This window comes from Lissotriton vulgaris, chromosome 5 (assembly GCF_964263255.1).
Source record: "Lissotriton vulgaris chromosome 5, aLisVul1.2, whole genome shotgun sequence".
NCBI classification, from domain to species: Eukaryota; Metazoa; Chordata; class Amphibia; order Caudata; family Salamandridae; genus Lissotriton; species Lissotriton vulgaris.
In genome coordinates this window covers 1,145,636,757-1,145,659,390 of record NC_141693.1, presented here as the reverse complement: position 1 = coordinate 1,145,659,390, position 22,634 = coordinate 1,145,636,757, and positions in this window count along the sequence as shown.

The following is a 22,634-nucleotide window of genomic DNA, read 5'->3' as shown; positions in this document are numbered from 1 at the left end:
TACTAGTAACTTGTATTTTCTCCATAGGAATAAATTGTCTGCTTTTCTATAAATTTCTTCTGTGTCTACTTTTGAAAACTAGAAATATTCATTAAAAATCATACGAAATACTGAAACGTAATTACTTACCTGTGTTAAGTTGCAGCCTCAGTGCTGGCCCCAGGAGCCCAGTACTGGATTACAAAAGTAACAAGATCGTACTTTACCTGCAACCTGAATTTTCTCCCATTGGATAACATTGCCAGATTTCTGTTGAAAAGTTTCTAAGTGTGAACTTTTAAAATAGCTTTTTATTCCTGAAAAATCCCTGCAATACCTAAAACCTAAAACCTAAAACGTTTTTGCTAAACTGTTTCCAGCTTAGACCCCAGGACTGAATCTAGGAGCCAGTCCTGGAATTACCAAAATAATCTACAAAGAAATCAACTGTGTTTATACAAGAAAATCCATTGAGCTCATTGCTAAATTGTGTGTAGAATTGTGTTGCCTACTGCAACCCCGGTACCTATTGTGTTTACAAAGTTCATTGCTTTTCTGCAAAGTACTCACCTGAGACCTCTCATATTGAGAACAGTATATTTTGATGCCTGTTGGTCCTAGAAATAAAACAACGATATCTTTGATATAAAAACAATTGTCCTGGAGTTCAGTCTTTGAGTGTGTTAAACCTTTTGCTGACTGAGTGTGTACAACAAATGCTTAACACTGAGGTCTCATCTCCCACCAGTGCTCTGAGAGCTCCTTCCATGCATATTTGCTGACCAGATATAGCCCCCATCAATACCCCTGCGAGGTCATGGTGCTCACCATTCTCGACAGGTAAGCTCGATGAAATCAGCTCCGAAGCCTTTCCAGATCGGAATAACTGTAATATAGGCTTGCCAACCTTAGAATTGTCTGTCCGTAGTTTTCCACTTGTGATCTCTGTGCTGGGATCAATATCCTCGTTTTGCACCATTTCCCCTGTCACTGCGGGGGTTAGCTGCCTTCCTGCCCGTGTAGAGAGAACCTGTGCTTTTGGGGGGCCATCATCGGTTTGCTTGCTCTGCCTAAACTCAAGGACTCCCGGCTGAACAACAAGTTCAGCCAGCAAAGCAGCCGTGATTTATAAAATCGCCTGAGGGCGCTGGTGCTAACAACAAACGCGAGCATGTATCACTCAAACAGGCGCCAGTAGATCCTTAGTTCATATGCTGCAGAACTGAACTGCAGTTATTATCCCTTGAAAAAGCAGATATATGTCTGTAAAGCTGTCTCACTTTTATGTATATGTAGACCTCAGTACAGGGAGAAAAGGAAGCGGATAAAGAGACTTTGGAGCTAACTGACAGTGATATGCTCGGAGCGGTTCCACAGATCAGTCTAACGCCGGATAAAGAGGATGGTACTGGAAGTATCACTGTCATAGAGGAGACAGATGATACTGTTAATTTAGCTGAAGAAAGTAATGCTTCTAATATGATTGATAAAGCTCAAACCTCGTCAAATATGAGCTTATTTGAGGAAGGGGAGCTACTCAAAATTCAAAATCAAGTGAAAGAACAGCAGAGAGACAGAACCTAACACAAAATATACACCCAGGTCAGGGGTTAAAAAAAGGAATACAACAATAAAAACAAAGTACCTAAAGGGCAATGGCAAGAAAACGCTGTCAAAATCTAATCAGCAGAGCGGCACGCTACGACATAAAGAAATTCTGAATGACACTTCTCTTCGCCGCTGGGTTCAAACAAAAGGTGGGGTTAAGTCCTTAGTCTCTCGACTCTCTGGGAGCAGCCCGACAGAAACACCTCAGAGTAGAGTTACTATAATGAATAAAGATACAGATATGGCTCCTATAGTTTCTACTGTTACTAGTGCTTCTACCGCTCCTACTGTTTCTACTGTCTCTATGCAATCAACGTCATCTGATATCATGGTAGTCTCTAGAGCGGATGGTGGTAATTCTGAACCAAGCTTAACAGCACTGTGTAGCTTAAAATTGGAACCATCACTGGCTTTAATATTTCAAGCACTAAAAGATCAGGGACAAGAAGCCCAGGAACATTACTCACAACTGAGGGCAGATAACTTAGGCATTCAGCAGGCACTTCAGGCGGCAACAGCTAAAGTTGACTCCCTTGTAAACGATATGACAGATCTCCAGCAGCGTATAGTAGATACTGAGGAGGCGGTGTCACAGACAGTCGAACAAGCACAAATTCATGACACATCAATTAAAGTACTGCAGCTCAAAGTGGAAGCCTTAGAAAACCGCCAGCGAAGGCAGAACCTGAGACTATTTGGTGTTCCAGAGGGAAAAGAGGGCGCAGACCCTCGAGCATATTTAGTACTGCTTTTTCATAAGGCTTTCCCAAATTTGTCAGATTGGGACTGGGATAGCCAGATTCAGCGGGAGCATTGACTTTCTCTTGGCCCTCAGAGACTGGGATCTAAGTTTCCTAGGCCTATATTAATTTATTTCGGAAATGTTTTGCTGCGTCAGGCTGTATATTTAAAAGCCCGCCCTAGCTCTCCTATAACAATTTATACTGTGACCTTTTTAGTGCGTGCAGATCTCTGTAAAGCTTCAATGGATAGGAGATGGTTAATGCGCCAGGTAATAGAACCTATGAAATCCTTAAATCTACAGGTGTTTTTACAAGAGCCAGCACGGCTTAAAGTTTTGAGAGGTGGTCAAACCTATTTTATTTCTACGGTAGAGGAGGCTAAGGAGGCTCTTAGCAAATGGCAAATTGAGAAGGGTGGTAAACATTAAGAAGAGACAAATATTAAACTAATCTCAAACTAATTTTGATGAAGGGATGACTAAATTTTCATGGCTTCTGTGTGGGGGTTTTCCGGTTGAGCAGGGTTTTTTTGTCCTCTGTTTGGGGTGCACTGTCTCCCTTAGGCTGCTGTTTTAGCAGCTTTTCGTAAGGAGGGTAATTCCTCTCCCAAGGTACAGGGGTGGGTTGGTGAGAAGGTTCTGGGTAGCGTAAGGTGGGTGAAAAAGAAATCAACAAGTCAGCTAGAAATGCGGAAAATAAAATCAACAGGACAGTTAATAGAAGAATTAAGTATAAGTTTGTTTACAACAGGGAATGAGGAAAGTAACTTAATAAATGGTATAAGGCTGAAATTAAATATAATGGTTTATCTGAAAAGAAAAAGAGATTATGATGATGGATAGATTTAAATGTATAATTTGGAACGTCGCCGGTCTAAATAGTAAACTTAAGAGGCTATTGGTACGGGAAGAACTAAAGATGCATAATCCTCAATTTGTTTTTTTAACAGACACCCATTTGTCTTACAAAGACCGTAAACTTTTGTTACAATTGGGTTTTGAAATCATTGTCTGTACTTCTCAATCTTGTTCTATTAGAGGAGCGGCTATTTTGAAGCAAAAGGGTTTTGCTTGTGGGATACATAAAACTATGACAGGCAATGCTGGGAGATGGGTAATTGCACAAGTCGAAATACGGTGTAAAAAATATGTGCTATCTGCTATATATGGTTCTAATACAAACCATCAATATTTGCTGTTTTAAATATGGAATTATTGAATTGGGAGGGAGACAAAACGATAATTGGTAACTTCAATTGTATTATGAATCATAGTATAGATACAAGTAGACAAATGCTTACTAAAAGAATGTCTAAAACAAGAGCTGCGATAGTTGAGATGGGCCGTTTACAGCAAATAAAAGATTTATGGAGATACTTACATCCTAATATTGCAGGATATACTCACTACTCGTTTCCACACCACTCATATTCAAGGATAGATATGACGTGGGTTTCAGACGGGATTTTGACAACAGCCGATATAACGATATGCCCACGTATTACTTTGGATCATAACCCTCTTATGGTAACATTTCAGGCTATAGGAGGAGCTAAGACGCATAAACCATTTACCTTTCCAAAGTATTTGCTTACAGATGAGATATATATATAGAAACCACTAGGAAGCAACTTAAAGTTTTTTTCAGGATAATATAGGGTCAGCTACTCCTGTCATAATATGGGATACATGGAAAGGAGTTATTCGGGGGATGACTTTGCAATATGTACTGCAGCAAAATTAAAAAAAGCAAAATGCAATAGAAGAAGGTATATTGGCTATAAGACAGGCTGAAATAGCACATATTAATTCGGTTAGGCTTGGATTATTTAACCAGGATGAATTATTATTTGAATTAATTGATTTGATGGTGGCTGCTGAAAAAGTATTTAGGGAGAAAATTGTTGCTAATCTTAACACTATCGGTGCGGCGCATTTTCCCGCTGTGCGCTGAACTTTTTAAAATCCCGCGGTTCATGACGAGCTCAGCTCGTCATGAGCGTACGAGAGGTGTACTTCATGACGAGCTGAGCTCGTCATCAGCGTCAAAGGGGTTAATAAGTACAGCGCTTCACAATGTGAGTTTGGCGAACATATAGGAAAAGACCTTGCTTACAAGGTAGCTGATGACCGGGCTAAAACTTACATCAAAGGAATAAGAGGGGCAAATGGTGATATGCACACAGAACCGAAAGAGATTTTAAAACAATTTTCTGCCTTTTATCAGAAATTATATACTTCTGATATTGTAACTAATGAGGCAGATATAGAACAATACCTCCAAAACATTCATCTTCCAAAACTTAAGGAGGAAGATATTACTTTAATAAGTAATGAGATCAGCAAAGAGAAGATACTTTTAGCGATCTCTGCAGTTCCATCTGGGAAAGCGACAGGGGAAGACTCTTTACCGCTGGAGTTTTATAAAGTATTTAAAGAGCAGCTAATTGAACCGTTTAGAAGGGTCATACAACATATTGGGAACTGTGGCATAGTGCCCGAATCTTGGAATTTGACGCAACTAGTGTTTTTTTTTAAAGAAAAACAAACCTCCCTGTGAATTTTTCCCTATAGGCCTATTTGGCTTATTAATTCAGACGCCAAAATATTTGCCAAAATTCTTGCCAACCGGCTAGCACCAGCTCTCGTCTCGGCCCATCAACATGGTTTTATTCAAGGCAGAGAGACTACAGCTCATATAAATACTGCAATTTCTGCTTTTGATCTTGAGGAAAAAAAGGATATTACAGTAGGTATGGCGCTTTTAGACGCTGAAAAAGCGCTTGACAGGGTTAATTGGGAGGTTTTATGGGCTGTGTTGGCAAAAGTGGGGATAAAGAATATTTTTATACAGTGGATTCGGGCTCTATACGATAAATCACAGGCAAAATTAATGTATGCAGGGATACAATCAGAAATTTTTCCAATTTTTCGTGGTACGCGCAAGGATGTCTGCTCTCTCCCCTTTTATTTGCTCTTTATATTGATCCATTTATTTTTTCTTTGCAGTCTAATCCTCAAATCATGCCGTTACGACATGGTGCAAACTTATTAAAGATAATCCCCTATGCGGTCGACATAGCCATTTTTAGGACAGAACCAATGGAGGAAATTGTTAAGGAAGTAGTTGGGTTTGGGGCAATATCTGGATATAAACGTAACACCCACAGAACTCAGATACTTCTAAATTTTACACCACGGGAACCCATATGTGGTGTATGCTCTGTCACTACATATCTGGGAGTAAGACTATCCTCACAGATTAATCAAATAATTTTGCAAAATTATGAGCCTTTGATAAAGGACACGTCCATTTTGTTAATAAAATGGCATAAACGACCTATTGGTATTATACGCTGGGGTAATATTATTAAAATAAAGGTACTCCCAAAACTTTTGTATTTTTTTAGGTCTATTCCTTTACGTCTCCCTAATAGTTTTTTAAAAGGATTAGATGGCCTCTTTAGTAGTTTTATTTGGGGCTATAAGAGGGCAAGGAGAGCAATTGATTTACTAAAATGTTCCTTTGATTTGGGGGGAATAGATTTTCCAGATTTTAAGATGTATTTCTGGTCTGCATTTGCGAGTCGTTTTCGGAGTTTGTTGATTCCTTCATGTACTACTTTTTTTCATGAATTATTTCTGGCAGAGAACAGCTCGATGTATGTAACATTACTGACCCAAAATACTTCAAGTGTGTTAAATTTAAGACCTTACGGGATACTATGTGCATCTGGAAAGCTATTTTAGTTAAATATGACCTAGCATATTATCACGACAATCTCCCTTTGTGGGGCAACCCGATTTTTCCGGAGATTTTTCAAGATAGTACCATTAAGCAATGGGCTAATTTTGGCATTTCAACACTTGGGGATTTGTATGATTATGGTGGTTTTTCTTCTTTTAAAAATCTGCAACTTCTGTTTAAGTTAACGGGGTATATGCATTTTAAATATTTACAGATTAAGAATTATCTTTTGACACATTTAAAATTGACGAATATAACCAAATCAGAGATATGGGATTATTTTCATCAGAATAAAACTAAATCCATGATTAGCCATATGTATAAAGTTTTCATTAGTTTCAGAAGAAGTGATGGTGATAAATTGGCTGAAAAGTGGAGGTTAACATTGGGGGAGGAGGTTACGGCAAATAGTATAGAAGAAAGTTTAAGGGGAATTAAGAACTCTGTGCATGCAACTAATTTACAAATGCAACAGTTGCATACTGTATGTATCCTTTATTATACACCTGGGAAAATATCTAAAGGGGCTGTTATAGGATCATCCAGCACTCTAGTGAAATGCCCAAAATGAGATCTTTTCGCTGCAAATCTGATACATATGTTGGTAACTTGCCCCAAACTTGGTAACTTTTGGCAGCCGGTGGGTCAGATATGTTCTCAAAAGCTAGGGATAGATTTTTCCCCTACAGTTAGAGATATTATACTGGGACCCGAACACTTTAATCATCGACAGAATCAGCTATTACAGATTGTGTTAGTAATAGCCAGATTAGTGATTGTCAGAGTCTGGATCAGTCCAAACCCTACAAATATAAGTGAATGGTGGAGTTGATGAAGGAAATATATGCATTGGAACATGCTTTGGCGAATGCTAGGGGTACTTATGCCTTGAACAAACTAAAAGCTATATGGGGACTTATATTTTAGTGTATAAATATATGTTATACGAACTATGATTGAGCTTACGGGAGAACTAATGGTATTTTGTTTTTCTGTTTGTGATTAAGAAAATATTTTACTGTTTAGTCTTATTTTATATAGGATACATATGATTTTCCCTGCTGTTTGTTGTATATGCTGACTTGTTGATCGATAACATTTAAAAAAAAAAAGATAATAAATACATTTACCGGTTTAAAAAAAAAGAAAAAGAAAATGCTTTAAACTGTCCTCTGGTACTGCCTTACTGCTCGACCAAGCTACCACTTTAGAGAGTAAGGTCACACCTGGTTTTAACCTCTGTTATACCTCTGGGGTTTGTGGACTCTGTACACACTGTACCTTACTCTGGTCCAGTATATATAGAGACACTTTCTCACATTGGTGGCAGCGGTGAGATACAAACTTGCATTTGTTGGACTACTTGGTTACTATCTGATCACACAACAGAACTCATAAATTGCCTTTAGAATTCTGAAATTGGTTTTTCCAAAATACTAGAAGTCTGATAGGGCCTTGCTTAAGTCCCATTAGAATACCATAAAAATAAAAGTCACTATAGTTAGGGTAGAGGGTTAGAACTTTGTTGTATATTCTTACTTGATTCAATATGGCTACTTGGTGTTGGATCACACTGCAGACGGTGGGTAAGTCGCTAGACAATTTTCGAGGTAAGAGAAGCTCTACCAGTTGTTTATGACAGTTGGAATTCGTGAGTGTACTGGATAATGAGTAACTGTCAGTTTCAGCAGTGCCGGTGGTAATGAGAGACTATCAATTTAGTAATGCCTGTGAGTTTCAGAGTGAAAAAAAGCTTCATGTACATCATTCATACGTTGTAATCTACGACTTGTCAATGAAGATGAAAATGTGAGGCACACACGATTTCTTTTGGATGGTATTTACTCAATAAATGAGTTTATGGGAAACACGATCGCATTTAATTGTCCGAAAACCGGAATGCTGTGCTCGCTCATACATTGCAGTCCGTAACTTGTTTCTAATGGTATGAAAACCAACTCAAACTTAGCTTAATTTACCATTTAAACAGACTGCTACTTCATACTCTAGAAGATGTGCATCTGTGTGTTAGTTCCGTGTTGGCATGAAAAGAACAGTAATTTTACAGAGTCTTTGGAAAATGTTCGTACACATATGGACATTGTTACTTAGTGAAATATTCACAACAGTGTCACCTACTGGATCTTTATAAAAGAACAACAGAGAGTGTCAATCCAGATTTGTTGATGCTTTAAAAGTCTAAAGGCCACGTACATAGTTTTGTGCACACAGTGTCATCTTTTACTGAGTCACAAAGTGGTTATGAGTGAATTGTTGTCAATTGTGAAGCTGCAGAAGTGCAGTTCTGTGGAGCTAAGAAAATGAACAAAGGTTAAAAGAGGAAACACCAGAGGGAAAAAGGAGAGCCCACAACTGGGACAAATGTCCCGGAATCCGAATGTCACGGAATCTGCATCTGTAGGGGACAAAGTGTGTCCCAGGACTGGCAGAAGTAGAAGGGAACAAAGAACGTTCCAGAACCAGGAGCGGGAGATGACTAAACATCTCAGAATCAGTACCGGGAGAGGACGAAGAATGTCCCAGGACCGGAAGGGGAAAAAGGTTCCAGATTTTAACCGGGAGAGGATGAAGGATATCCCAGGACTGGATGGGGACAAATATCCCAGAAAGTAATCGGTAGAGGACAGAGGACGTCCCAGGACCGGAAGGGGAAAAAGGTTCCAGATTTTAACCGGGAGAGGATGAAGGATATCCCAGGACTGGATGGGGACAAATATCCCAGAAAGTAATCGGTAGAGGACAGAGGACGTCCCAGGACCGGAAGGGGACAAAGGTTCCAGATTTTAACCGGGAGAGGATTAAAGGTATCCCATGACCGGATGGGGACAAAGATCCCAGAAAGTAACTGGTAGAGGACATAGGACGTCCCAGGACCGGCAGAGTTCACGACCGAGGTTCGTGAAGGACAAGAGCTCCAGTACCACGACAAAGTTGTAACATGGTGGTTCTTTGAACCGGGATAAATGTTCTGCGTTTAGAACCAGACTTTTAGCCCACAGTACTGAGGCAAGTTGTCCACAAGACAAATGAAACTTTAAAGAAAATTCGGAAGCCCAAAAAAGAACCAGAGGCTCACAACCCGAGGAAAAGATCCAGAATCTAGACACCTGGTCCGGAACTAGTTTTTGGACTATAAGAAATTTGACTACAAATTTATCTTTGGGAACATTCTTCCAGAACTGTTCTATGGTCAAGAATTAGCGAGAAGCCGCGACGGACAAATACTGATTGGAGAAAGTGAACTCTCTATTTCCGTTTTTGATGGCCACGATGATGGATTCTAGAGAGTGGACTGGCTCTTCTTTTTTGTCTATCGTAGGGAAGAAGGTGGTCATTATGATCTTCATCATCATTCTCATCTTCATCTTGATTCTCTTCCTTCGTGTTCTGGAAGTTCATGAGGTCCCTGACCTCCTATGTGTTATATGTTTCCTTCCTCGTGTTTCTCCATGCTTTAACTATTGCTATGTGTTTGAGTCTTTCATTTGTGTTTTGTTTGTAAGGGGAGAAGATGTGTTGTATATTCTTCTTTGGTTCAATATGGCTACTTGGTGTTTGTAGTCCTTTCTTAGTGTTCCTACCTTCTCTATCTCCCATAGTACCTAAGTGTGTTCTATCTGGTTTGTGTGGATTTCAGCCTTGGCAGTTGGTCTGGTCAGCTGTGAGGCTTTACTGCTCTGCTGTCTTATCTTACGTAACTTAATAAACCTATCTTAATATCCTGAAGACGTATCCTGCTGCCTACCTAATTCTATTTACAACAAACTGTCAAGTTAGAATGTCTCAACAGAACCCAGCTGTTAGTGAAGATAACATGGAACTGATTGAGGAGCTCGACCTCACACCTTACTTGCACTTGAATTCAAGGAATTGAGGTCCCTATGTAAACTTAAAAATATAGTCATGGGCCTGCATCCAAACAAACAAGGGCTCCAGGAGCTCCTGGCTGAGTATGCAAAAGGCCACTTCTGAACAGGGTGACACCAGGTCAGAGAAAGAAGAGGAAGAGGAGGATAACACCAACCCCCCCCCCCCATCTCTAGGGAAGTAAGGGTCTCTGCACCCGTAACTCCAAGAGTCAGCTTATGGGAGCCTGGGTACCACACAGGTGGACTAGGCCCCAGAAAACACATTGGGGAGGGCTCCAATGAAGAAGACAACTTTTTAGTAAAGTTGGCCAAGAGGTTAGACATAGAGTCCAGACTCCTGGCTCTAGAGAAAGAAAGGAAAGAGATGGGCTTAGCCCCATCTCTGGTGGCAGCAATACCAATAATAAGAATAAGGAGCAATCTTTTGATCCGAAAATCCCCAAAGGGATTGTCCCTAAATTTGAGGAAGGTGATGATATCACCAAGTGGTTTACAGCCTTTGAGAGGGCTTGTGCTATCAGAAGACTAAAGAAACCTCTCTGGGGGGGGGGGGGGCACTCCTGTGGGAACTGTTCTCTGGTACCTGCAGAGACAGGCTTCTGACCCTCTCTGGGTCAGATGCAGGCTCTTATGACCTCATAAGGAAACTCTGAATGGGGGATTTGGATTCACTACTGAGGAGTACAGAATTAGGTTCAGGGGGGCTCACAAAACCCAGACCCAATTCTGGATAGATTTTGTAAACTACTCAGTAAAGACACTGGATGGTTGGTTAACTGTGTGCATGATTTTACTGGACTTTATAATGTGTTTATGAAGGAACACATTTTGAGTAATTGCGCAAATGAAAAGTTGCATCAGCATTTGGTAGACCTAGGTCTAATTTCTCTCCAAGAATTGGGAAATAAGTCAGACCATTGGGTCAAGACTAGGGTGACAAGGACAACCACTAGGGGTGACCAAACGAAGGTGGTTATAAAACCTCCCCAGGGGAAAGGTGGTGAGAATCCCCAAGATAAAAAGTCTGAGTCTTCCAAAGGGCCCCAAAAGCCTGTCCAGGTGGGTGGGTCCCAAATTACTCCCAATGTGCCTCAGCCCTATAGAGGGAAGAACTTTAATCCTAACAAGGCCTATTGTAACAACTGTAAAAAGTTGGGACATTTAACTGTAGACAAAAACTGCCTCTACAATAAAGCCCCTAAGGCATCCAATACAGCTACTCCAGGGACAGTAAATCTACAGATGGGATCAGAGGGGTGCCCAGAGCAAATCTGGGAATACACTCAAGCTAGTCTAGTCTCCTTGGGGGAAATGGAGGTTGCCAATGTAGCTTGGTGGCTACCCAACCGTAACAAGCATTTGCAATACCCCTCCATTAATGGAACTAGAGTAGAAGCCCTGAGGGACACAGGTGCCAGCATCACTATGGTAAAAGAAATGCTGGTTTCCCCAGAGCAATGCTTGGTTGGGAAAACGTACCCAGTCACCAATGCTGACAGCATTACCACCCAACGCCCTCTTGCTATGGTGACATTAGGTTGGGGGTAGGCTACTGGCCTGAAACTGGCAGTGGTCTCTCCACAATTGCCAGCTGACTGTCTGCTTGGAAATGACCTGGAAACCTCAGCCTGGGCTGAGGTTGAGCAGGTAACCCATGCAGCCATGCTGGGTATCTCTAGACTGGTGGTGTGTGTGAAAACCAGAGCACAGAGCAAAAAGAAGGGTGAGCAAGTAGGTTTGAAGCCTGAAAGTATGGCCCAACCAACCAAGAGAAAAAGCAAGAAGACTGAGGAACCAGCTTCTACACAGCAAGCCTCTCAGGACCCCTCTCCTCAGGGAGAGGACTTGGAAACCCTAGAGGGAACTGAGCCCCTGGAGCTCGAGCCTTACCAGGTTGGGCTCCTTTGCCCAGGGGGGCCCACTAGGGAAGAGCTGTGCCAGGATCAGTGAGACTGCCCCACTCTTGAAGGTCTGAGGCAGCAAGCAGTTTCAGAAGCGCAGGGAGATGTCAGTGGTACCCACAGAGCTTATTGGGAAGAGGGATTACTGTATGCTGAGGCAAGAAACCCCAATCCTGGAGCTACCAGGAAGGTGGTAGTTCCACAGAAGTACAGGGAGTTCCTCCCAAATTTAGCTCATGACATCCCCGCTGGACATCTGGGGCAAACCAAAACTTGGGAAAGGCTAGATAGCCACTTCTACTGGCCCCAAATGAACCAAAAGGTGAAGGAGTTTGTGAGCTCCTGTGCTACCTGTCAGGCCAGTGGCAAGACATGTGGCAAACCAAAGGCCCCCCTGATACCACTGCCAGTGGTGGGGGTACCCTTTGAAAGGGTAGGTGTGGACATTGTGCGTCCACTTGAGCCTCCCACAGCCTCAGGGAACAAATTTATTCTAGTAGTAGTGGATCATGCTACTAGGTACCCTAAAGCAATTCACCTTAGGGTTACTACAGCTCCCGCAGGCCCTCCTGGGTGTCTTCAACAGGGTAGGGTTTCCTAAGGAGGTGGTTTCAGACAGAGGTACCAACTTCACGTCTGCTTACCTGAAACACATGCGGAAGGAGTGTGGGGTGCAGTACAAGTTTACTACCCCATACCACCCAAAAACCAATGGTCTTGTGGAAAGGTTCAACAAGACATTGAAAGGTATGATCATAGGACTCCCTAAAAAACTCAAAAGGAGATGGGATGTCCTGTTGCCAAGCCTGCTTTTCGCTTATAGGGAAGTGCCACAGAAGGGGGTGGGATTTTCAACCTATGAACTTCTGTTTGGTCATCCTGTAAGGGGACCACTTTGGTGAAAGAGGGTTAGGAGAGGCCTCTCCAAGAACCCAAGCAAGACATTGTGGACTATGTGCTTGGCCTAAGGTCCAGGATGGCTGAGAACATGGACAATAGATTATGAAAAACTAACACCTGGTCTCGATTTTGTTTTGATACTCTTTATTTAAGTAGGCATCATGCCTAAATTACTTAATTCATAGGCACATAGTTATTTTATGCTTTTGAACCAATTTTCACATCAATTATGAATATTTCAGCATATCCAAGTTTGACACACTACATAAAGAGAGTTTGTTCAACACATTAAAAACAATTGAGTAAACACATTTTGTTTGCACCCAACAGTGTCAAAGAAAATTCAAAACAGAAATGCAAAAGAATAAATGTAACATTTCGTGACAACAGTACATCAGTTCATTTTCAACAAAAACAGTCCTTTCAAAGAATGTAATCACTATGTTTTGGGACTGTGCTCACAAGGGACGTTTTTAAGGAAATAGTCACTTTTCTCTACATGTGCACCTATCTGATGCACACTGTTGATTCTGTATCCCTTGGTGAGTGCTATGCCAAATAATATTAAATGTTGAAAGCCGACGCGTTTCCAAACTCAGTTGCGATTATGCTGAGTTTTCATCAGGGCTGGACTGTGTACCTGTCAATGAGAAAGGAAACGAAATGATTGGGGGGACCTGAATTTTTCAAACCAGTCTTACTAGTTATTTCCTTTACTGGTTACCTCTGTCTGAAACAGGCTCGTTTTTATTCCTTTTGTTTCAACATGTAGTTGCGCTATCTCATAACGCCTTCTTGGTCTGAATATGAGAAAAAGAGAGACATGAGTTGTCTTAGGTGAGTATTAAAACAACAATGTTGTGTATCTTTTAGATACAGATTTGCTAGATGCGGCTCTAAGCGACTTACTGCTTAGTTATTCTAAAGCATGGTGTTTTATGATGGTTGTCCATCCTTTTATGATTTTTTTTAATGAATCAAATAAAAGTATATTTGACTGACTGACTGCTTAGTTATTCTGTTGTGGTATCAAACTTCATCTTTTTTTCATGGCTGCAACTCGTTTAAAACACGCTCCGGAGGGAAATGGTTTGACCTGTTATATACAATATATGTGCTTAGACAAGTGGTTCATTCTCATGTTTCATTATATGAAAATAAGTTGTATTGCTTTCAACTTACTTAGAAGAGGCCGATTGTTAGATTGATCTTCGGTCTCATGGTTTTACGTTTGTTTGACAAGCGAAGCACTTCAGCACTTATGCCATGCCTGCTTGTCTTCTCTGATCAGGCAAAAAAAACTGCAAGTTGTCAAATTCGGTTTAACTCTACCGGATACGTGTATGTTAAGGAAAAACTTAATACGCGCTCACCTTTCTGAATGATTTAATGAGCGCTGTCGAAGCCGGTTGCACTCTCGTCTGCTTGATGCTCTGAAGGCGTTCTAACTCGCTCCACTAATCCCGATATTTTCGAACGAATAAACAGGAAGTGATGGTCATCACCAAATCAGTTCTACACCGCTGAAATTGTGGAACATGTAATCCGTTTTTGGTCAAAGTCGGGAAATGAGGATGTTGCTCGCAGAAATTGATTTTTGGATTATGGTGACACCGGCTAGCCTGGCAATAAAAATGTTTGATACTGGGTAATTCAAAAGGCCCCATTTATTTAATTCTGTTTCCTGAAAACAGTTCATTCACTTTGGTGTTTTAACACAGGGGACTCATCGCATTGTTTGTTGTAACTCTGACATTTCATTCAATGGACAAGGCATCCAAGAACCTTGAGGCCAGCCAGGAGCTGCAGAAGCACTAGTATCACCAAAAAGCTGCCATGGTTGAATTTCAACCTGGACAACAGGTGTGGGTTTTGGAGCCAGTGGCACCAAGGGCTCTCCAAGACAGATGGAGTGTCCCTTACCCTATCCTGGAGAAAAAGAGTGAGGCCACTTACTTAGTAGACCTAGGCACCAGCAGGACACCCAAAAGGGTTATCCATGTGAACCGCCTTAAACTCTACAATGACATGGCTGACCTCACCATGCTGATGGTGACTGATGAGGAACAGGAAGAAGTGAGTGAACCTCACCCTGACCTCCTCTCTTCCAGCCCAAAAGATGGGTCAGTGGATTGAGTGGTCTTTTCAGACACGCTCTCTCCCCAACAGCAGGCTGACTGCAAGCAAGTCTTGCAGCAGTTTGTTAGCATCTTTTCCTTGACCCCTGGTCTGACCAGCTGGTGTACCCATGATGTGGACACTGGTGACAGTAACCCTGTCAAAAACAAAATCTATCGACAATCAGACCAAGTCAAGGAAAGCATCAAAGCTGAAGTCAGCAAGATGCTGGAGTTAGGGGTGAATGAACCCTCTGAGAGCCCCTGGGCTAGCCCAGTGGTTCTGGTCCCCAAACCTCATCAACAGGGTGGAAAGAGAGAGATGAGGTATTGTGTGGACTATAGAGGGCTCAACTCTGTCATCAAGACAGATGCTCACCCCATTTCAAGAGCAGATGAGTTGCTAGACAAGCTAGGGGCCGCCGAATTCCTCAGTACCTTTGATTTAACTGCAGGGTACTGGCAGATTGGCATGGCCCCAGGAGCCAAAGAGAATACAGCATTCTCCACCCCTGATGGGCACTATCAGTTCACTGTAATGCCTTTTGGGTTAAAGACTGCCCCTGCCACCTTCCAGAGGTTGGTGAACTAAGTCCTGACTGGATTGGAGTCCTTTAGTGCAGCTTATCTTGATGATATTGCTGTCTTTAGCTCCACCTGGCAGGATCCCCTGATCCACCTTGGGAAGGTTCTACAAGCCCTGCAATCTGCAGGACTGACTATCAAGGCATAAGGCAGGGCACTGTGGTGTACTTGGGCCACCTTGTTGGTGGAGGCCAGGTCCAACCCTTACAGCCCAAGATCCAGTGCATCCTGGACTGGGCAGCTCCAACCACCCTGACCCAAGTCAGGGCATTCCTTGGCTTGACTGGATACTACAGGACGTTTGTGAAAGGATATGGGTCCATTGTGACTCCCCTCACAGAACTCATATCCAATAAAATGCCCAAGAAAGTAAGCTGGACTGTTAGCTGCCAAAAGGCTTTTGACACCCTGAAAGAAGCAATGTGCTCAGCACCCATTCTAAAAGCACCAGACTACTACAAATACTTCATAGTGCAGACTGATACCTCAGAGCTTAGGATAGGAGCAGTCCTCTCCCAGATCAATGAGAAAGTCCATGACCAGCCTGTTGCTTTTATAAGCAGGAGGCTACTCCCCAGAGAGCAGCGTTGGAGTGCCATTGAGAGGGAGGCCTTTGCTGTGGTTTGGTCTCTGGAGAAGTTGAGGCCCTACTTGTTTGGAACTCACTTCCTGGTTCAAACTGACCACAGACCTCTCAGATGGCTAATGCAGATGAAACGGGAAAATCCAAAACTATTGAGATGGCCCATCTCCCTACAGGGTATGGACTTTGAAGTGGAACACCGACCAGGGACTGTCCATGCCAATGCAGATGGACTTTCTAGGTTCTTCCACTTAGACAATGAAGATTCCCTAGGGCAAGATTAGTCTCATCACCTTTCGTTTGGGGGAGGGGGTTGTGTGAGAAAGTGACATTTTTCTTGCACTGGTATGCCCCCACTTTTTTCTGAACTGCTGATGTGTTTTGACTGAGTGTGCCCTGGGTTCCTGCCAACCAGGTACCCAGGGCCTGTGCTCCTTCCCTAAAAAGCTGTGTTGAAACTAAAACCCAATCGCCTTCTCTGGCCCCCTGTCAGCCCCTAGTAAATGGTACCCTAGGTTCCCAGGACATGGTGACCAGAGAAGACCCCTGAGGACTGCAGCACTTATTGTGCCACCCTCAGGCTCCCTGTACCCTGACACCCACACACTGCCTTTGCAGGCTCAGTGTCTAAGTACATAACTAAACAAAGAGTCGACATGGCACACAACCATGTGTGCCATGCCCACAGAACCCACTGCCCTGGCAAACTTCAGTCAGCCCTCTAGCTTTATGCCCTATGCCAGAGGTGTGGGCACAGGGGCATGACTCCTGTGCCCCTACAGTACCCAGGGCCATTCCTGGGCACTGTAAGTGCAGTGATGCCATTGAGAGTATATGGTGCTGGGATGTTATCATTACGAACTCCAGAGCACCATAATGGCTACACTGAAGACTGACAAGTTTGGTCCTAAACTTCTCAACACATTAAACCCGCACTGATGCCAGTGTGGGATTTAATGTAAAATGCACCAGAGGGCATCTTAGAGATTCCCCCTGAAAACCTAACCTACAATCCACGTCTGGGTTGAGTGGCTGCAAAGCCTGCCACACAGCAGACATGTTTCTGGACCCCTGGTTGGAGAGACCCCGCTCTCCTGGGCCTGCAACAATGCACATCCTGGGCGAGGTGCTAGGTCTCCTCCCCCAGGATGGGCAGGGGGAAGCTTCAAATGCATGCCACCTCTGTGAGCTTCTCCAGACCATTTGCTGTACCCAGCAACTGGCCCCCACCAGTCCTGACCCCCACTCTGACAGGAATACTGGCGGGAAAAACTACATCAGGAAGGGGGATGCCAGCCTGTGCCAACCCCACCCCTCAAATGGGGGAGACGGGTGAAGCACGATCCCAGGCTACGGCCATCTTGAAGATGGGGAGCCCTGCCCAATCACAGCTAGGATCCTTCCCCCTCCCACAGGAGAGGAGCCGGCTAGGGGGTATACACACCCCAGGACAGGGACCTATTGGTCCCAGCCCTTGCCCTACCTGTAACACCCCTAAATTTGGTATTTAGGAGCTCCCTGAACATTCCTTCCTTATATCTCGAAAAGAAAAGAAGAAAAGAAGACCAAGAGGAAGAAGACCCGCCACACAGCTGCTAACCACAGGAAGACAACAACTGACTTGGCCCCAGCCATACATGCCTGTCGATCCGGGAACCTGCTCCTGCCTAAATCCCAGCGACTCCAGTGGACAGCAACCATGGGACACCCAGAGGACCTGCCTGCCTCGACCCTCTTAAAGACTGGGACTCCCATCAGCAGAGGCTCTGCTGCAACAACCCCCCTGGTGCCAGCCAGGAAGCTCCAGACCAGCCGACTCTGCACCCGCCGAGCACGGCCCGTGCCCGAGTGATCCAAGACCACGAGGACCACCCCCAGGCGACCGGGACCCAAGGTCCAGTGCCCAAAGACCCTCCTCGGCGAACCAGACGACGCCTGCAGACTCAGAACGAGGCCCCCCCCACCTTTTCCGTTGGATAACATTGAGCGCCCGACAGCTCAAAAGCACCCTGCACCCAGCCGCCCGAGTACCGCTGGCTGTGCCACCTTTGTCCTATCCTGCTTCACCCTTTGCCCTGAGCAAGTGACCTGGAGCCCAGCTCCCACAGCCGTGTAGCTTGCTATACAGCAGCCACCAACCGGAGGCCCCCTGACCCCTATTGGATAACATTGGGCCTAACTACCTCTGCGCCGCTGAGGGTGAACCAACTGTACCTACCTGACCCTGGGGGACCACTGAGTCTATGCCCAGAACCACAACTTCACCAGTCGAGTACTCACCAGGAAACTGGTAACTCACTTACCTGTCATTGAATAACACTGACTGGTTTTAACTCGAAAAATCTTGTCTACTTTTGAAAACTTAAAATATTCATATAAAATCATTTGAATTCCGAATTCCGAAATACTCACCTGTGATCAGGAGAGGAGCCAGTACTGTACCTTGTAGCCCAGTACTGAACTGCAAAAGTAATCCCTAGCGGGTTTACTAGTAACTTGTATTTTCTTCATAGGATTCCATTGTCTGCTTTTCTATGAAATTTCTTCTAAGTGTCTACTTTTGAAAACCAGAAATATTCGTTAAAAATAATACAAAATACTGAAACGTAATTACTTACCTGTTTTAAGTTGAGACCCCAGTGCTGGACCCAGGAGCCCAGTACTGGATTACTTAAAAAAAAAAAAGTTTCTAAGTGTGAACTTTTAAATAGCTTTTTATTCCTGAAAAGTCACTGCAATACCTAAAACGTTTTTGCTAAACTGTTTCCAGCTTAGACCCAAGGACTGAATCTAGGAGTCAGTCCTGGAATTACCAAAGTAATCTACAAAGTAATCAACTGTGTTTATACAAGAAAATCCATTGAGCTCAATGCTAAATTGTGTGTAGAATTGTGTTGCCTACTACAACCCCTGTACCTTTTGTGTTTACAAAGTTTATTGCCTTTCTGCAAAGTACTCACCTGAGACCTCTCATATTGAGAACAGTATATTTTGATGCCTGTTAGTTCTAGAAGTAAAACAACTATATCTTTGATATAAAAACAATTGGCCCGGAATTCAGTCTTTGAGTGTGTGAAACCTTTTGCTGACTGTGTACAACAAATGCTTTACACTGTCCTCTGGTACTACCTTACTGCTCGACCTAGCTACCACTTTAGAGAGTAAGGTCACACCTGGATTTAACCTCTGTTATACCTGTGGAGTTTATGGACTCTATACACACTGTACCTTATTGTGGTCCAGTATATATAGAGCCACTTTCTCACAATCATACAACAAGTTAGTGATAGAACAACACAGGCGAGGACAGTAAATGTAATAGAAGAGTCAAAAAGGGTTTAGGTCCTATGTCAATAGAAGTAAAATCCAAAACTTCAGAAAATATTGAGACCAACTCTCCAAATGCAAAGAACAGTGAGTCCTCCATGTTAGTTGACGGAATAAAACGTATAATACAGAAGGGCAGAGATGATGGCACGCCAGGGCCTAACGGAATCCCACAAGCCATTTTTTTAAATGATCCATCATTCTGGAGCAAGTATCTATTCAAGCTATACAATGAAATGGAGCTCCTAAATTGTATTCCATCGAATTGGCAAGGCTCGATATTGACACCTATTTATAAAGGTGAAAACAGAGTGAATCCATCAAATTACAGGCTAATCGCCCTCCTGGACGTCGAAGCCAAATATCATGCCACCCTCATTTTGGAAGACCTTAAGGAATGGACAGATAAACTTAATCTTATTCCAGTTAACCAGACAGGGTTCAGGCAAGGTATAGGGACAATTTGAAACATTTTATCCCTTTTCTTAATAGCAAATAAAAGCAAACAGAGCAAACAACAACTCTACCACTGTCATATAGATTTAAAGGCTGCATTTGATGGTGTAGACCGTCACCTCCTTTGGAAAAAACTGCAAATTTGGAATATTCCTGAAAAGATATTACAGGGAATACTATTATTCTACACGAATACATGGTTAAGAGTTAAGATAGGAGATGGCACCAGATTATCAAGAAAGCTAACCACAACAAAAGGCCTCAAACAGGGTTGTGTTTTGGCGCCACAGCTCTTTAATTTGTTTCTGTCCGGCCTTGCTCAGAGGTTAGACTACACTAACTCACATCCACCGAAACTAGGCGGGCTAGCACTAACTCACCTCTCGTACGCTGACGATGTGGTGTTAATGAGTCAAACAAAGATCGGCCTTCAAAGAGTCTTAATTGTAATGTCAGACTATATCTCAGAGAACAAACTAGAGATAAACAATTCAAAAACAAAAACAATGGTGATTGGAAGTCGGCAGAGAAGCAAACAGATTATCTGGCTCAATGGCAGTCAATTAGAGGAAGTAAAGACATACAAATACCTGGGATTTTATATAGACAATCATCAAAACCACTCAGAGCAAAAAAAGTATATGACTCAGAGAACCAGCGCACTTATATTCACCTTTAGTCAATTAGCAAAAAAATTGAAAGTCCCATCACATAAACCACTACTAGCGGTAATGACAGCGAACATTCTCCCTACGATAACATATGCTAGTGCCGTTTTTCACGGCAAGGATGCAGAGCTTCTAAACCAACTAGTGGCTTCCAGGTATAAAAAAGTTTTTCAAGTAGAACGTTCAGCCTCCCCGGCACAGGTTCGTCTTGAATTTGGCTTAACTAATGAAACAATTGGGAGAATGTATGCCACTGTTAAGCTTTGGTACAGATTGAAATTGAACGCGGCCACATCACCAATCAATAAAACCCTCTGGACTGAAGTTGAACTGATGGAGCAAGGATTCACACGTAATGCGACTTGCTTGTATTCAGTCCTCGCGACATAACGTTGATGTACTAACTAACATGTTTGTCTTATTAATATTGCACTTCACGACACGTTAGGTATCTAGAAGAAGCTTGCTTATGTGCTTCTACTAACAATAATCCGCTTGCACTAAAATGGCCGCTGCTACGTGGGATTTCCTACTGCGCATGCGTCTGTCATACTCATGTGACATGACGTCTTTCTCGGTTTGGAGGGAAACTTTTGCTTCTGCACACTAGAACTAAGATGGCTGCACTGTGTTACAGCATGCATGAAGCTTGCACTGCTGCTTTTGCTAAGCTGTTCTTTTTTTTGCCTGATCATTAACGCAATAGTTAAATTAAACTATTGGGAATAGAGTAGAGATGAGTGGTATACAGTATATTAATTTATTCTGTGTTCTAAAACTGTTTCTTTTCTATTTTTCATGTAACGATAATCTTGAGCCTGGGAGGTGGTGTTACTCCATCTTGTGAACCCACACTGCGCATGTCAAACTCCAGAAAAAGCTGAAGTCATTTGACATTGAAACCATGCCAAGCTTACAGCACACTAGAAGATGAGCCTGGGAATCAATCCGGCTGACCCTAAGCGGAGGAAAATATTTTTAACATTGTATTTCCATAAGAACATCCATTGTTAGGTGGAATAAAGATGCATGGGAAAATTAAATTTGATGGGCGGGAACGTTAATAGAATATTCAGAAGAAAAAGTTTCATTTTAGTATAGTGTGATGATCTCTCCCCGTCTCTTGTCCAATCAAAATTGGGGATTCTTACACTTGCAACCTTGGGGGGGTGGTACACTGTCCTGGATAATAGTATAACTAGAGTAGGCTTAGTTAGCAAATTTGTCCGAATTGTCGGAATAGCTGACCTGTCACTGACCCAACGCACCCAATAGGCGATTAAGAGCAGAGGTGCTGGCGGAGCACTCTGACGGAAGATTCGATAACCCAATCGGGGTTAGGCTGTTAGCTGCAGAGAGGGTTGTAGCTCTGGCGTAGCAACTTTAACTGTGGGTGCCGGTCTTAGCCTGGGGTGGTCCTGTCCTGATCCAAATTTGGCTGCACCTGTACTGATTTCTGGTTGGCACCTGTTGTCTCGCTGGCACTTGCACTTTGAGTTCTATCCTTTGACTGATCCGTGGCCAGGGTTGGTCTTCATGCCATTCTAGGTAAATATTCTATGTGGGTATGTCATTGTACTGTTTCCTTCTCTCTTCCCACCTTAATGTCAAATGCGTAAAGACTGCTTTATAAAATCTCTGCATATTTTCATTCTAATCATTATTTTCCTGATTGAAAGATTTCTGATGTTTAATATTTGGATTAAGACATTTAAGAAATTTAGGTAAAGAGTTTAAACATTTCCAGAGTTTGTGGTTATTATACAAGTGCAAATGTTATTATTCTATCTCCTTTTGATCCCTTAGGACTTTAGGAACTGAGGACAAGAATTGGTAAGTCAATGGTATAGGCCCTAAATGAAATTTATAAATCACTGATGAGAGTAAGTGCACAGGTTACCTGATTAAAACTCATCATATGTTGTGTTTATGGGTCCAGGTGAGTATGGTAAAACCGAGTCAGATGACCTGCATGCTCTATCATTATTTCTTTTGGTAGCAGAGGATGGTTAGAGATTAGTTAAGATAGGTAGTTAGTTGTAGTTAGTTGGTTTATTGACATTTTTGCATATTGAAATTGTATTATTGATTGCATTGATTTTATGTATTAACAAAAATTGTTTGTACCGG